The 16,346-nt window shown below is 47.3% G+C and overlaps 2 protein-coding genes across 3 annotated transcripts in view; both read left to right on the top strand.

Annotated features, from left to right (window-relative positions):
* Positions 1–16,346, top strand: part of LOC119437342 (uncharacterized) — a 528,585-nt gene that overhangs the window by 480,391 nt on the left and 31,848 nt on the right. The gene's annotated exons all lie outside the window — the stretch shown is intronic.
* LOC125942285 (uncharacterized) overlaps positions 1–16,346 on the top strand; it is a 342,786-nt gene that overhangs the window by 272,531 nt on the left and 53,909 nt on the right. The gene's annotated exons all lie outside the window — the stretch shown is intronic.

The following is a 16,346-nucleotide window of genomic DNA, read 5'->3' on the forward strand; positions in this document are numbered from 1 at the left end:
GAGAGTGATGACGAAACAGAAAGGGCCTTGCGACCTTTTCTGTCTGAATATAATGTCTGCGTTTCACACGCCCTTGGTTTATCCGCGGGCTGCTTCCTGTTTCTGAAAAAGAGCCTACTTTGTTCAGCATTTAGTTACCATGTGGACGCTGAAGGCCGATACATATACTGCGATTTTGTGTTGCAGGGTGTGCCATGGCGAATAGTTAACCTCTACGCATTTAATGACGCTGCCGAACGAATTCTTTTATTTGATACTGTGTCTAATCTACTGGACTGTGAACGCTGCATTGTGTTAATGGGAGATTTCAATTGTGTATGTGATCCGAGTGATCGAAGTGGGATTAACATTCAGCGAGACAGGAGTGGTGAAGTTTTGTCTAACGTGATAGAGAATGCAGGGCTCATAGATATAGGAGCGTCGGGACAGGGTTCTTGCTCTTATACACGAATTCAAGGTCACTCTTACGCCCGCCTTGATCGAATTTATGTCTCTTCATCACTCCTCTCCCGAGGACTGTCTTGTAGTACTATCCCAGTTTCGTTCTCTGATCATTGTATGGTTATCGCAAAAATTGGTGAGAAATCTGTAACCAATTTCCGACCACAGTGGGCACTCTGGAAACTTAACTCTGAGCTCCTAAATGATCAGGAATTTATCAATCGTGTGCGTATGGCCCTAACAACTTGTTTTTCTACAGACTTGCCATTATTTGCTGCTTGGGAACTCTTTAAGCAAGAGGTTCGCACAGTGGCTGTAGAAATTGGGTCGGTGAAATCATTTTATAGAAAGAATGAAGAAAAAATGCTTCTCAAGAGCCTAAGTATAGCATTTACGAGATGGAATGCGAAATGCCAGGCACTTACATAGAAGATATGGAAAATATTAAATGTGAGTTACAAAAGTATGACGCACTGCGTTACCGAGGTGCGCGAGTTCGATCTCGAAACAGCCGTGCTTTGCACTCTGAACAGCCAACACGTCAAGCTTTACTTGATGAGCGACGTCACGGTACTTCAAAAGTAATTTCGGAAATCTACTCCAAAGGTAGTCTTGTAACAAATACGAATGACATAATTTCACAATTTCAAAGTTACTACAATGCTTTGTTCAGTGCACCTCCCGAAGATCATGATGCAAAAGTCTTAGAGAGTTTTGTGTCTCTAGTAAAACCTTTACAGAATGAGGAGTGTGCATTCATCAGTGGTACTGTTACCATTCAAGAAATTGAGCAAGCTATTGATCAGCTGCCTTTATCGAAAACCCCCGGCCCTGATGGACTTTCAAGCGAATTTTACAAAGCGTTCAAAGGGATTATCAGTTCCATATTATTGGATATATTTATTACAAGTTTAGAGGTGGACGCCCTTCCACAATCTTTTTGCAAAAACCACACAGTTTTAATCCCAAAAAGCTCAGATAAGGAAAAACTGCGTTCTGTTGAAAGCTACAGACCAATCACGTTGTCAAACGTTGATTATAAAATCTTTGCAAAAGTTTTATCTAATAGATTACAATTTGCGATGTCGATTCTCATTGGTTCCCATCAGACGTGCGGAATTAGAGGTCGATCAATTCAGACCAATATACATATCGCCCGTACACTTCCTGAGTACTGTTACGGTTCCACTGAGCAGCTTGCAATGCTCCAAGTAGACCTTGCTAAAGCTTTTGATCGAGTCAGTCATTCCTATTTATTTTCTCTTCTGGAACACGCCAATGTTGGCTCCATTGTGCTTAAAGGAGTTAGGCTTTGCTACACCCATTGTTCTACTCGTTTAGTTATTAATGGACATCTCTCCAAACCCGTTGCTATCTGCTCTTCGGTAAAACAAGGATGCCCGATGTCCCCACTACTCTTCGCCCTTTACCTGGAACCACTATGCTTAAGCGTAATTCAGTCAAGTTCCATCCATGGCTTCAACATACTGGGTAATGAGGTTAAAGTGTTAGCTTACGCAGATGATCTAGCGTTTTTCTGCACAGATAAACCCAGTGTTGAAAAGGTTGTAGCTACAATAGAGAAATTTGGCAGCGTATCAGGAGCACAAATGAACTCCTCGAAAAGCTTAGGCTTATGGTTCGGCTCCTGGTGTTATAAGCCAGAACAGTTTGCAGGCATTAAGTGGACTCATGTTCCGCCAACGTATCTTGGCGTGTCGCTAGACGCATATAAATTAAGCGCGCACTATTGAAAAGAACGGGTTTCAGCCTTGCAAAGTTACGCTCAGACATTCGTTCCATACCGACTTTCTATTTTCGGAAGGGCTGAAGCCTGCAATAAGTTTTTAGCAACTAAAATTTACTATGTATTGCAAGTTATTCACTGTGCCAGGCTCTACATCCAACGCTTTCACCGAATTTTTGCAACTTTCATATGGTCTTCCACTTTCGAGCCCATGAGGAGAGACAATGTTTTTAGACCAGTTAGTGAGGGTGGGCTCGGCTTAGTGCATCTTTACGTGCGGCAAATAGTGTCCCGTTTCTTCTTTTTTCGCGATCCTTCGCATCCTATAATTCGGTCATTCATGCAAGTCACACTTGTTGATGCTTTACCTGATTTAGTTGTTTCTTCAAATTTTTCTTCGCCTTTATGCTTGTTGGGGTTCATGCAGGAGGTTTATTTGGCGGTTCGTTTCCTGACAGTTCGGTTTTCTACTGAATACTTGTACTCCGTGTCGCGTAAAAAGTTATACAAAGATTTACTGTCCATGCTTTTTCCGCCTCCATTTTACCGATCACTATACATTGAATGGCCAGGCCACGATGTACTAAAGCGAGTTCGTAAAATGCATATATCCCCATGCTGCAAAACATTCTTTTACAAACTTCATAGTGAAACTTTAACGGTAAAAACATGGCTACAGAAAAAGGGTATATTTGTGACTTCTGTTAATTGTCGTCTTTGTGATGTGCCAGAGACAATTGAACACTGTTTTATTGGCTGCAAAGATGCCATTCTATTTTGGGACATCCTCCAACGGACTCTAAAGAAAGACCTTGAAATCAACCCCCATACAGTGCGATATCTGCTGCCGACCCATGATGACAGTGTACCTTTCGACGTGTTCTTTCTCATGGGAATGCACAGTCTGTGGAAGACGCGAATGATGGACCGCAACGCCGAACCGGTTGTACCCACAAGAGTAAATTTCATCCAGATGACTGTGCACCTAAAGAATGTTTATGATGGACTTGATGTTCAACCGGACTGGTACCCCATTTTGGTGAGGTGCTTAGCCTTACCACCCTTTTAAAGCGGAACAGTGCTTCTTATGTTTTTCTGTGTGTGACTCATTGTATCCACCTTTCTATGACTATGCACAATTAGTGAATGTTTTATTGGATGACATGTTAATGTATTAAATACCATGAAAGAAAAAAAAAGTGGCTGTATGGCTGAGTGGTTACGGCGCTCGCTTCGGGATCTTGCGTACCAGGGTTCGAAACCCGCTCTAGCTACATTTTTTTCTTAATATCACGCTTTTCCCTTTTTTTCTCTCTCTCTTTGCCAGCGCGGTCGCTTGAACCCCGGCGCCACGGCGGCAGCCGTGGTGCCGGGCGCCGACGCGAAGCGGCGGTCCTTGGGGTGTTGCGGAGCGCAGCGTAGCAACACCCCAAATAAAAAAATACTGCTCCAGTCAGGTAGACTGCTCCCTCCCTGATAGTGAGATTATAGTTGGATCATCAAACAGTGATGCGTTTATAATACCACCGATCCCAACACTAGGCTAATACCCCTGTCACACGGCACATCTAATGTCATTTCCAACGAATGACATTCGCTCGTAATGTCATTTGTTTGCTGTCACACGGGAAAATGTAATGGCATTTGTTGAAAATGACATTTGCAAACGAATGAGTTCGCCGAACTCATTCGCATTCGTTTTGGAACCAAATGCGTAGTCTCAACACCAGGAGCCCACCAATCAGCTTCGCAAACAGTGCATGTTTTTTTATTGTTTAACAAAAATAACTCTTGTTTTGTGAATTTTTATTGCATAATGTTCTACTTTCATGGCGTTTAAGTACACCACAGTGCATAATTGCCGAAAGCTACTCTCAATCCAGTGACTAGGCGGCCGTCTTTGGCTTTGGCTGTGGCACGGTGGCAGTCGTGTTTATTCGCGCCAGCCGTAGCCAGCAGCGCGCACTTCGCAGGAGCCGCTTGGTTAAACACATGTGTATTTTGCGATGACACCAAACCAAGAAGACTGTGATGTGGACATTAGGAGCCGCGCGCAGTGGTCCGAAGGGGAAACCCACACACTCAGCTATGTGAATGAGTTTGCGCACAGCCGCTCTTCGTACTCCCTAGAAATCGCTTCTTGCGCTTCCAACTTGAGGTTCAGCTTCCTTTCGTCGTTGCGATGTCTGGCCCGCATACAAATCAGAGCAGCGATTACACGCAACTGCCGTTCTCGTGCTTCTTCAGCAGACATAGCGGTAGTTCTAGCCACCGTAGCGGTAGCGCCCGTAGTGTTTTCCGCCATGTTGTTTGCCTGATCTTTGGCTTGGCTTGACTCAGTTGCCAGTGTCGACAAGTTAGTGATCCAAAAACACGGTGTGAAAGGGAGGGTCACTCATTGCAACGGATTTTAGCATACTACAAAATAATCATCGCACTAAATTAGGACAACGACGCTATTATTGCGTCTCTTTTTTTTTTTTTACTATCGTCATTGTCATCATTTTCAAATGGCATTAGTTCTCGCCGTGTGACAGCGCGCGGTGAAAATGACATTAAACCACAACAAATGTCATTCGTTGGAAATGACATTAGATCTGCCGTGTGACAGGGGTATAAGTCACCACCAGCCCAGCGTTTTCTCCGTTAACGCCTCCTCCGTTCCAACGGCGGCGGCTCGAAAGATGGTACGCGCGAGCGGCGCAGCGTGGCGCCAGCGGTCAAACGCTGTACCTACTAGCAAATGGAAATACGCATCCCGGTAAACGCAATGGCGTTTGCTGATCACCGGAGGCGTAAATGACAGCGGCCGCGTCGCTGGCGCCACCTGCTGGCGCAAAGCTCGACCAGACAAACGCCGCCATGGCCACCGAGATGGCACGCGCTAAGAGATTTTGCTCCCCTCGTTCCATTAGGCACGCTCCCCGGCAGGAAAGTGTAGGGAGCCTACATGCAAGCGCTGTTATAACAGCGCTTGCATGTAGGCTCCCTAGGAAAGTGTAATGTGGTGCGCGCGCGCCCCACTGCCCAGAAATAGTGCTGTTAGCCAACTGCTTTTAGTGCCCTCGGAGTCATTGCAAGTGTAGGTAAGGGCCTCGATCTTGACGAAAGTTAAGATCGAAATCAGATAGAGGCAACAGGCTAGACACCCCGCCACGTTTCAGAGAGGATGCCAATATACATCACCATCATCAAAATCTGGCGGCTGTGCAGGCGGTGTGCGAGATCTCTGCGTGCGCATTGCCTCTCATTTCGTGTCTTCCGGTAGAGTTTCACTGCATTTATCCCAGGCAATTTTTCAGCTCTGCCTCGCGCTCTGCCTCGAACAGTTTGCAATCTCAACTGTCAAGTCCGCTGGTGTAACTGTCAAGTCCAACTGTCAAGTCGCTGGTTATCCTGTGTCTTTGTAAGTCCTTATCCATTGAGTTTGTAGCATCGTTAGTCCGTACTTATGGTATGTTTATCATTCTACTTTTCTAAAGAAAATAATGTGTGGGCTCACACACCTTTCATTGTCTTTGAACTTCTACCTTATCGTAGATGGCAGCGTTTATTTGCTGCCTGGCTGCGTTGCGTTGGAATGATTCAGCGCTTGATGTGGCTATTTTCGCATTTGTACGCTCACTCTGTAGTGCAATGATATTCGTGCACTAATTACTAGTATCTTCCCGAACGTACTTGTTTCCGTCTTTAATATCCATTTTAATTGTATTTTTCTTCTACTGATTGTATTGATATTACATGATGTTGCGTTGTGCGAATGATGCTTTTGATACGTTGATGATGTTTATTTTCCTAGCCTTCTTGAATAACGCTTGTACTACGTTGATGTAATCGAGAGGTTCGCCTCTTAGCCAACGTTTTCTTAAGTGTATGTAAGGTATTCCTAAATAAACATATTTTAAAAAGCAATCAGTGAAATAGGTGGACCGTAGGGAGACACGCCGAAATGCTACTAGCATTTTCATTTTCGATGCAATTAACCTATCGCTCATTACTGTTTTTAGGCACGGTTGTCCGCTCTCTAGCTCCCCTGCTTTTTTGCAGCGTATCTCCAGCCTTTATGCCTGGTCAATTTTAACAGTGATTACGTCACCGCTTTCAAGCTGCAGTCTGCCCAAGTGAAACTCCTTGCATACAGCATAGCAGTATTTTGCACAGAGAGAGAATTTGCGAAGTTACGAGTATTGTGGAAAGTTTTTGTAACAACACTGGATGTCAAGTAAATTGGGAGAAAGCTCTGGATTTTGGCACGGTGAATGGGATATTATGTCGGAATTTTTCTCACGGCTGCAATGATCTACCATGCCAACGCTGCCAACGCAATACTTTGGCGTGCCTCTAGAATGTCATCGCGATCCCAGCCTACTCTGGAACGAAGAGACGTCAAGGGCGAGAGAGAACGTGGGCGCGGGGCCGAGGAGGCACCTGTCAAACGTTTAACGTGCCTTTGCCTGCAATGTTTTTCTAATTTCGAAAATATGGTACGTCATGAAGGTGCTGTGTGCTTCGCCGACCGCTATTAAAAAAATTCAGCGCGTATTTGCCGTTTTTCTTTGGACGTCAACCTGGGAGAAAACCACACGAACAAACTTGTTTCTTTCAGTCAAAGGGGGAGGCGTTGGACTGGTTCACTTGTTGTTGCGTCGAGTGGTATCACGCTTTATTTTCTACCGTGATCACAATGACATCTTTTTGAGAATGGTTATACAAATCCGGTTGCAAAGGCTACTTCCGAGAATCATAGTGTCGTCTGGTGAAAACATGCGCGCTGCTGTAACCGTATTTTTGCACAAGGTTGTGCTCTCTTATAAGTTCCTAGAAGTACGTTTTTCCCCAGACTACTTGTTCAATGTTTGGAAGAAAAAGCTTTATAAAGATCTTGTTGACCTCATGCGGCCGGTGCCCTTGTATCGTGCGGTTTTCTGTGGAGGCCCAGGGCTGGATATGTTAAAGCGAGTGAAGAAGATGCCAGTTAGGCCAGTAGTGAAAACATTCTTCTTCAGGTTACAATCTAATACACTGCCCGTCAGACCTTGGCTTCGAGAAAAATGAATCTTTGTACCCTGGACAACGAACTACCTGTTTTGTATGAAGCCAGAGACAACCGAACTCGTTTTTCTGAATTGCTGGGCGCAGTACTTCATTGGTACGTCCTATAACGAGGACTATCAAGAGCTACCACTAGACGTGATACCTTATGGTGTCAGGTTTTTACCAGTTGATCACGAAGATGTACCCTATGATTTATTCATGCTTAGTGGCTTTGGTCACGCCTCGAACAAAGACGCCGGATTTTTTCGGAGGAAGTAAAACGTGGGTGCATTAGTTGGGCTGCCACGCGCTTGGAATGTAGTGGCTTCGGCCATTGCTGAAATGGTGCTTTGAGAGGTGAGAGCAGACAACTTTCTTAACACTTTATGGAAAAGCGTTCTGCTGGTACAGCGAAGCCTTTTTGCGATGTGACTATCCTGTGGTTTGGTCAAGTGGGTACATGACGGCTGAAAATTTTGTTAAATGCGGGCAACTCGTTGCACGTGCTACTGAGCTTGTTTCTCTTCGTTGCCCTGCTGCTATTTTGCTGTTTTCGGCTGGTGTAGCTTAGCGAGCGAGCATTGTGCACTCCTAAAGCTCTTCCGTAGTCGAGTTCCCATAATTCCATCCATCATGTGTACTTCTACAGTTTTAGCGCTTCGCCATTTTAGTGCCCAGCCTCCTGCAAACTGGAAAGCTAAAGCAGAGATTAGAGAGGTTTGTGGTCATACTATCATCGTGATGCTGCAGTGGTGGTATTATCCCAGCTTCATCTAATTTTCGTCACACCATTGTCTTCATACAGTTGTCATCCCAATGCCATAATGCCATCGTAATCACACTGCCGTCGTCATTACTTTGTCATCATGCATAGGATTCGCATGATTTAGGGCTACAACTTTATGTTGAGCTAAATGATTCTTGGTAAAAATGTGCATGTTTCCCGTTAAATTGGGCCTCCTCCTTCTGTAAGCTCACTTGCTTCTCTCAAAGACGATTTTTCCACTTGGAAATATGCATTTAGATACTCCAAAAGCTCACTCTTCTGCTCCAAAGCTCACTTTTGGTTGCTCCAAGAAGATGCTCCCAAATGGCTGCGACCAATCACATCACTGCATCACGTCGACACAGCGGCCGCGTCGTCTGCTTCGGAAGCACCGTAGCGAGCTGAAAACTAAAGTTAAGTGTCTCACCTGCGCTACAGTTCTGATTAAGTGGGGATGTTTTCCCGTCCGACGTGGTAGGCTATTGCTCGTTACCGCAGGTCCGGACGCGTACGCAACGGAGCCCGGTGTCAGCCGTACACGTACGTTCACACGTACACGCAGGCCAAGAAGCGGCATGTAGCTTGGATTGCGAAACTTAGAACCGGCAAGCAGCCATCGGCTACAACTCGGGTGTGTAGCAAGCACTTCCGCGAGTAAGATTTCTGCTACGGCGTTGAGGCTGCGATGTTCGGTGAGTAGCAAAAAGCGCGCACTGAGAAGCTCGCCCGCGCGCGCAGCCCGGTTAATGTCATGAAGACTTGGTCTATGAACTTGTTGATGCTAAAAAATGGCAAGTTCACCAGAATGGAAAGGGAACGGTAAGAAGCGCATTCAAAAAAGGCATGGCATAATATGCTCATGTTTGTGTTAGCACCAAACAATAAATGTACTGGATTAACAAAAAGAAGCAGGGGAAAATTTCTTTGCTGAGAAGACCGATAAACACACAGTGCGATGCAAGTTGAGAAATAGCGATATTGAAACGTCCAAGAATTTAAAAGAAAAAAAAAGGAATCGTCTCGATGGCACATCACGAGTGGCCGTATAGCGGCGAATTAAATCGCTAGTTGAAACAAACTTATTTTCGAACAACTCTGATAGCGTCCACGAAACAATGGTTGCTTGTGTACTGCCAAATGGTCATACGCTGCGACCTAAAGCTCACGGCACGGTGCGAAATCGGGCTCGGGCAGCGAAAGCGAAACATTGTGCGCGAACATGCATGCAGACGCGCAGTCGGTCGCTGCATTGAGGCTTCATTATTTTATGCTCCACTTGGGTATACAGAACATATATACATAAGAACATATTTCACAGTCTACTCTCAGCAACTATACCTACCTTTTACGTAATAAGTTGGATAGAGGGAATCAATCGCGGCGACCGCGCGTAATGGGCGTTCACTGTACGTATTCGGGAACGCGATAGCGCCTGTAAACTATTCTGCGCTTTCTGTTTGCCCAAGATTATTATTTTGATTGTAAGAATCTTCCCTTATTTGGAGAGTACTTACAGAAATGTCCAGGAGGGCTCCCACGTGGTGTTTTTAGTGAGCGCCGACAGCCAAACCTATATGAGGAGCGCGCCGCGTTACCCCTCGTACTACGCAAGCGAGGGGCTTCCAATAGATGGCGACTCCGTAAGTCCTCGCCCCTAATACCAGAGGGCGACAAAATTACAGCTACTCCTAGAACGGCCGGAGTTACGGAAATGCACGCGGCAGAACCTTTTTTTTTAGCCATGAGCTACATTTTCTAACAGTCATGCAGTCAATACAAAACAATTTCTTACGGTTTCTTTCTTCAGAGAAAATATTGGGCGAACATTATATAAAGTTTGGCGCGGAAACAAACGATGAATGAAACATGACACTGACAAGAACATTACGTCCAACTGATGCACTGACGGTGTTGAGATCCTCTAGCGATGCATAATTTTACTCGTGGGTGTTGCTCCGATTAGCCGAGCCAATAACAAAAATTGGGAGTGAGACCTCTATAAAGAAACGAAGCAAAACGTTAAAAGAATGATGTGAGAAAAACGTACCCGCACTGTATTCCAGACTCTGGATTTATGTACTAGAGGTGAGTGTCCCGTCCCACTCGTCGAAGATCCTTTATGGCTCCAGCGAGCACGTTACCGCCGTGGCAGTGGCAGCTCACAGAATGTTACACGTGGTTTGTTGAGATCGCAAAGCACGCTCCTGACAGACACATTCGACTTCATTTCGCCTCCATCGAAATGCGGTCCGCGATCTCGTGCTCAGCAGCGCAACGCCTTCGCTGACCAGCATGTCATAATATGCTGAGTGCCTGGGGACAGCCACGACGCAGTTAATGCGCTCGGCCGACGAAATCGCCACAGCCATAGCAACTTTTTGCGCTGTTTTCTAAGCCAGGTGATTTGCTTTGACTTGTAAAGTGGTGTCTTTATCTCCCCAATTAAAGACATGAGTTCGTTGTCTGATGCGATGATTTCATCACCATTGAAAAAGTGTTCGTTCGGGCACTTGATCTCTAAATGAAGTCGTCGGTAATCTTATTCAAATTGATTTTGCGGGATAGTTCTTTGTGGGCTTGCAAAATTGGCAGATGGTTCAAACGGGCTTGTCAAGTCGTCGACCGCAAGTACATTTTCAGTCGTCGAAGGCAAGAAAAGGACCTCTCGGATGGGGTCGACGAGACCGGTATGGCCGACGCAATTTTTTTAGCTTGGCCATTTCCGGCAAAATGGTTTCGCAGGTGTCACGCGCCTTATTTTGGAGTTAATCTGCGACGAGTTCAAACATGGCTGCATGGGCCATCCGAAATAGCTGGTCCCTTCGCGTGCGCTGTCTCCCCGCTCGCCTATAGTGTTATGTTTCCGCTGGTGCTTATACGGTGGAAAATACGCTTCCTTTTCAGCGTCAGACGGGTTCTGGCGAAGTACCGATAAGGAGCTGCCCACTATAAGTTTTTTCGTTGGTACTCATGCTGTGTTTGTAGCCGGTGCACATTGCAACGTCCGCAGCCGCGGTAGAAGCGAGCTCGACGCCTGTTTCATATTTATACTTTTATTGCGACAGCAATTGTATCGGCACCCGAGGCAAATTTTGGCTGTCGTCGTCGCCGTGATATTCCGTATAAAGTCCAAAAGTCATATGAGTAAGCGACCCATGCACTGTGGATGCGAGAAAAAGCCAGTAACACTGAGCCGAAAAGGGTGGCGGCTTGATGGACATTATCTTCCCATGCGTTCAATATTCGGGTTAGTTGGAGGTCACGTGATCAAATGCGCGCATGGGGAGGAGAGCACGCGTCCTCTCATCTAGTTCTGCCGCAGCTACGAATGACTGTGCGCGGTTGACGCTTACGGGGCCCGCGTACCGTATCACATTGTTCGTAATCATTTGGGGGGGGGGGGGGGGGCAATAATGAAGGGCGAGTTGGGATGGCTGCTAACTTCATGCGCGCTGTCTTCCTTCTTAGGCTGTTTTGCCGCGCCCCAAGTGTTGCAGATCGCATAGCCTCAGAGGCAGGAGTAATTAGAGATCGCTGACAAAGGCCGTCCTGTAGTGGACATAAAAAAGTGCAGATGATGATGATGATGATGAATCTAATTTTCGGAGTCGCGGGGGATCGCATAGCTGTACGAACCGTTCGTCCCCGCTGCCGGCGTTCTTCATAATGCCAGCGTTGTGATAGCGACTGCTCGTGGTCGTCCAGCGAGATATTTACAGGTTTACATGGTCCGTGCATTGCACGATGTTTGCTATTTTAATTAGTAAGTAAATGTTACTACAATTCATACGGCGATATAACTAACGTACAGACCCGTGTGAGGGCCACACTTTTATGCCACAATTTTAGCGAGCCTTACATGGGACCGGGCCATTTTACATAATTTTTCCAACTACGTGTATGAAATCCGCCGTAAACCTCCGCGATCGCCTCCTCTCACCATCTGTAGTCGTGTACAACTTTAGAAGGCAGCAGCATTTGCCCCTCAAAGGCGAATGCGCACGAGCATCCACCAATGGGCGCGCACTCTAGACTGACGTCATGAGCCGGATGGCCGGTGACGCCGCCGACGGAGGACATGGCAGCCCGCGCTACAAGCTGGGCCGAGTTACAGTGGCTTGAATGGGAAAGTGTGATGAACGGAAAGAGAAGCAATGCTGAGGCACACATCATTCACGTGCATTTCACACACCGTTGAGAAAAGACTTTGCCGAAGGGGTCACTCAAGTCTGCAGGTCTTTTTCAGTGTCAAGAAAGCGCGCAAAGCAATTTGTAGCAAGTTGAACATACTGCAACATATTCATTCTCTAGACATAGGCTATCCATATCATTCGAAATAATTGTTAGCTGGCTACCTCTTTCTCTTTAAAAATATAATAAACTTTGTCCTGTGTACACATTAAAATATACTGTGTCTGTGCATGGTGTTCACACTGGAAATTAAATATGTTGAAGGGGGGGGGGGGGTGATAAAATAGGAAAGAGGTAGCCGTTGGTGCTTCTAATGCTCTTCTTCTCCTATTGCGAGGATTTTCAGAAATAAACCGGAAGTACGAAAAAAATCCGTGCACGTCCGCGTCATCAATGATGCAATGAGCTTTTAGCCATATTAATATTTTAAGGGAAAAGGTAGCGGCCACTCAAAAGAAACCATAAATTATTTGGGTAACAGGACTGTGGTAATGACAACTTAGGAGCGGGGGGGACCTTCGGCATCGCCTGAGAGGGGGCAGACCCCCCTCCCGGAAAACTCCGGAGGGCACTCGAGCCCCCCCGTAGTCGGCGCCTATGCCATTTGCCGCCACATACCATCATTAAAACTCGCGTCTTACTCCGTTGCTGGGCGTTTCCGTTGACTGAGCTGCGGCACGCCATCGGTTTCGATGGTGCTTGGATTGAGCGTTGAAATTCGATAATGGAACCTCGAATTACGCGCGATTTTCAGGAATTAAAACGAAAATGAGGGTGCTATAAAATGTGACGGCCTCCCAATTTGCGATATAAACAACTGTATCCAGGGATCTAATAATTTAAAGCTAATTATTTTTTAATGTATGATCATACTTCTGATACTCACGTTATTAGCGGCGAAACATTCCCGCCTCGCCCAAGAATTTATCTGCAAAAACACCACTTTCGCTGCACTCAAAGCCTTTCCATAAAAAAAATCTGCATATGGGTATGGTCTAAAAAAAGAACGTATATTTTACGCACTTTACAGCGACTGATTTTTGGGCCTCTCTACAGCAATGTTACATCTACCATTCACTTTTAATTTCTACATTGATTACTCATTGACACTAGCTTGGCACTGTTTGGCGTGTCCGGCCCTTGCGCAACAAAGCACCGCATCATCATCATCACGATAATTGGTAGCGGTGAGTGTTTCTTCGATATATTAAACCACCATTTGTGCCTTAGCTGTAACGTGTTCCTCGCCCTCGCGTTCCAGCTGCACATCATGTTTCACTCGGGGTTGCAAGCAGCACGCAGTGTTCCTGATCGGACTCGGCAGTCTTGTTCGTGTGTCCGCTTAGGCGAAGCTATGCGCTATGCCCCACAGTTTGAGTGGCCTACATGGGCATCGCACACTGTGGGGGTGATGCCTCTCCTCCGAACGATGCGGGGTTTCGTGGCGATGACCGCACGTGTTCTGCTGATTTTCAGCCGACGCCGGATCATCTGCATTGGCTCTCTCAGCCTGCTTTCAAAGCATACTCGGTGCTGCCCGATGACGCTTCCACACTTTAATCGCCGCAAATCCCTGCTAAGGATTCGTTTAAAAGCCAGAATACCGCGCGCGCGAGCGTGCCTCTAATTCGTCTGCAGCGCACGGAACGCAAAGCGCAACTGTCACAGACCCCGGTGAACGAGGCGCAAACGCCGGACCAAATTCCAAAGCCGAATTATCAGCTTCCGAAAATAATCCCACGAAAGCAAGGACAATTTAAGAGTGGGCCCTCTGGTGCGCCAGCGAACGCCGGTTGCTGTCCAAAGACCGAGTCAGAGCCCAGAGTTGTCAAAAACACAACAAAATATATTCTTCACACAAGGCAGTTACACACACACTTGCACACTTAGGCTAGACACAACAAAATACAAATCAGATGGGTATTAACAAACACAAGAAAATAATTAACGACAAGCACTAAGAGTCCAACACGTAAGTACAAAATAAATAGGAACACTAAGTGTCCAATCGTATTCACCGTGCTGGTTGGTCTTGGAGTCGGATGATCTCGGCGTAAACTTGGGGGCAAATCTCGAAGAAGGAACTTCTTCCGGAAATGCAGACGCTCGAAGAACCCGTCGACTAGCTGCCGGGGAATCCCCTTCTTCCGCAGACGCTCGGTCTTCACGTTACATCACTTCACCGGTGCGGACTCAACTCCTGAATTCCTGAATTCCTGGATTCCACCATCTGATTCTCGCACGGCGGTTATATAGCTTCCACAGGCGTTCTCGAACGTTCCTATCGGTGTCGTGATCTCGTAGCATGGCCAAGCTGGGAAGCTTCGCGTCTTTTCTCGTACCTTCGACCGCCACCATCGGAGCATTCTAGAAGGGGGGGGGGGGGGGGGGGGGGGGGGTGATGATGACTCATGCTGTTGGCGGCGCGCGTACAACGCTGTAGTTATCTCTCCTCTCGACCCGCCGGGTGAGAAGGTGTCTCGGCGCGCGCGTGTCTTCACTCTCTCTCTCCGGTTAACGTCGCTTCCGTCGAGTCTCTTCCAAGTTCCAGACTTTTCGGCGCCGTTGTTAGCGTTGTTGCTTGAGGCGTAGGCGCTCTCCCCCTCTGTTGAAGTTGCCGCGGGACCGGCGTGTTTCTTTCGCTGGCTTACGTAACACGCGGTGCGCGCTTGGATTACGCGCTCTTTTGTGACAGCAACCCTTGCTCTCCCTAGCGGCCGCCTTCCCATGGCATGTAGAGAGAGAGAGAGAGAGAAAAGAGAAAGCGGAATAGATGACGGCAGCAGCTTTAGCTCATGCTTTTGCTGAAAGAAGAGATCCTGCTGATCGCCGGCGCATCGGGACGTCATGTGACATCGGCGCGGCGGCGCACTGCCATTTATTGCGATAGCAATTATATGGACACTTCAACCGGATTTCTGCCGTCGGCGTCGCCGTCGCCGTCGGCGGTCGCCGTGAGGTTCCTATAGATAAAATCTTCGCCGCGCGACGTATGCCCCAGCGGAAGCGTGCGGGGACGCGCGGCTATCACGGAGAGCGAACGCACTCATCTCCCACGCGCAAGCAAGGAAGCGAAAGCCAGCGCGGGAAGGAGCAGGGGGGGGGGGTGGGGGGGGGGGGGGGGGGGGGGGGCCAACACATCGCTGCCAACAACCGCAGCTCGGTCGCTCGTCCCACAGTCTCTTATCTCTCCCATGCGCAAGCAAGTAAGCGTAAGCCAGCGCCGGATGGCGGGGGGGGGGGGGGGCGGCACTTCTACCTGCCAACAACCGCGGCGTCGCTCGCTCGCACCGTCTCTTATCTCCACACTGCTCTGACCTTTATGCCATGCTTCGCTGCTCATTTTCCGTTGAAGCGATAGACCGCACGTACGTTCGCCGCTGCGGCGTTCCGCTTGCTGCCAGAGTTTTTGACGTCGTTGTCTGCATCATTCAGTGATCTATTCATGTTTGTTTGTGCTAGCTCACACCACGCTTGTTCATTCAGTTAGTAATAGTCGGGCCACATTTTCCAACGCACGCTACACATGCAGTGCTGCCCGGATCGCCAGTGCAGCGCTACAGATGTGCCCTTCGCACGCGCTGCCCACGGGAAGCGCTTCTCATCAACACCACCGTTTCACACGCGCCTTCTCGTGGTCATCGAGTGTCTCGTCATGTCGGTCTACTTACGCCGCGCACACCTCCTTACTTATCAGCTCATGTTTACTACAATTCATATTGCTACCAAAGCCGCTCACCTTACTTCGTATGACATTGCTGTGTTGCTATCGCATTCATTGCTTCGCCCTTAGGGCGAAACTGTGACATTTTTTTTTCGTTGGCGGCGGCGGCGGCGTGGAAACCGAAACCTTAAATTTAAAGAGCTGTTTAGCTACATCCTTCATTGCAAAACTCATTGAAATTCTGTGCTTTTCATAATACGGGCGGAGTGGACCGAATACAGAGGCGTTGAAAGTGAGAGAAACGCAAAATGGGGGTTTTGACAATCTTTAGCTTTTTACCGACACATTTGGAAAATATTGGGCACATGCATATCTAAGGCGCGTAAAGTGTGTTTTTTGTACATTTCATTCCTCATGAATATGCCGAACCTTGCTTATTTTTTGCGTCGTACGTATTCGCAATTGTTTTTATTTTTTGCTATGCCTCGTTTATATGAGAATAA

The sequence above is a fragment of the Dermacentor silvarum genome, chromosome 1, assembly GCF_013339745.2.
Source record: "Dermacentor silvarum isolate Dsil-2018 chromosome 1, BIME_Dsil_1.4, whole genome shotgun sequence".
Classification (NCBI taxonomy): Eukaryota; Metazoa; Arthropoda; class Arachnida; order Ixodida; family Ixodidae; genus Dermacentor; species Dermacentor silvarum.